Below are 1,432 nucleotides of genomic sequence, written 5' to 3'. Positions count from 1 at the left end.
AGAAGCTGCCACCTCCCAAGGGCTTTGTCCCTGGGCCTGAAAGTGCCTCCCCCGGGGCTGGGAATTCCAACTGTGAGAGTCACTCCTGAGTGGCAGACAGGGGGAGAGCCAGTGCCCACCCCAGAGAGCCCACGAATGCGTGGTTACAGTGACAGACGTGCAATGACCTTCCCCAATCTCCACTGGACAACCTAATTTTTTTTTAAACCAACAGATAAGTAGAAATGAACCATTTCTTAAAAAGACAAAGCTGCAATTCTAAAAGAAAGCTGGAAAGAAAGAGACTAGGATAGTGAGAGGTGAGGTGAGAAGCCACAAATGAAAAATTAGACAGCATGGCTCAAAGAATTTTCTCTATCACATTCGTTCCCAAGAGAGTCTGAAAACAAAAAAGTTCTCCAACCCAGCAGAGTGCCATGTCGCCCCCTTGGAGATGCATGGTGCCCGTGGTCTATTAAAAGTCCTGAGAAGTCCTGCAGCAAAGGGCCTCGTTTCACTGTGTAACTCGATTTTCCAAGCACCTTTGCCTACAAGATTCCATTTCTTCTCGGAAGAAATTTCATGCTCCTCTCTATGCTTTGGGGACCTCTGGGTTAACGCCTGAGGTCAGATCTTCCGGAAACTCGCTAGTCTCCTCAGGCTGACTTTCTTGGTCAGAGTTAAGAGTCAGGTAGTGTTCAGAGTCACGTAGACATAACCTTCTTAACTGCTTGTTGTCTCACTTTCCAGGGATGAGGTGAGCCTCACAGGTGAACAGCGAAAGCAGAGCCGAGGCGGATGGAAATACCTCATCAGAGATCTCTCAAGAAATGGCCTCCTTGGCGTCCAGCACATCTCCAGTTTCCAAGAAGCCCTCCTCTGTGACAGCCCAGTCTCTCTTTGGCTCCCTGGCACTCAACCACACCCTGGTCCATCCACACGCTCACAGTGGCAGTAAAGCTTTCAGACACGCATCACACGGAAGGATGCGTGTTTCCTGGAGGAGGACAGGTAACCCTTTAACAACGCAGGGCCGAGGGGCACCGATGCCTGCGAAGTCAAAACTCCACCTCTGACTTTTGACTGCAGTCGGTGCTTCCCATCGGCGGGCTCCACATCCGCAGCTGGTTGAATCCGTGAATGGCAAGCCTGTGTATTTATTGAAAAAACTCCCCCATGAGTGTACCCCGCACAGTTCAAACCCGTGTTGTTCAGGGTTCAGCTGTATTTGTGTGTAAGGATGACGGCCTCAAGTAAAACTTTCAGTAATCCTAGTGAAAGCTTTTCTGAGTGATTGAGTCCTTGAAAATATAAGTGACTCTCTCTTATGTCCCCAGCAACACCCCTACCTCACCATCTCACTGCATGAAACCTCTCTGGGCACTGGACATCTGACCATCCTTCCTGCCAAGTCCTAACATCCCTGCGGAGCCTTCCAGACTGCTGCACCCCC

This window comes from Hipposideros armiger, unplaced genomic scaffold (genome assembly GCF_001890085.2).
Source record: "Hipposideros armiger isolate ML-2016 unplaced genomic scaffold, ASM189008v1 scaffold_4, whole genome shotgun sequence".
Taxonomy (NCBI): Eukaryota; Metazoa; Chordata; class Mammalia; order Chiroptera; family Hipposideridae; genus Hipposideros; species Hipposideros armiger.
Note: the sequence above shows the minus strand (reverse complement) of the source record.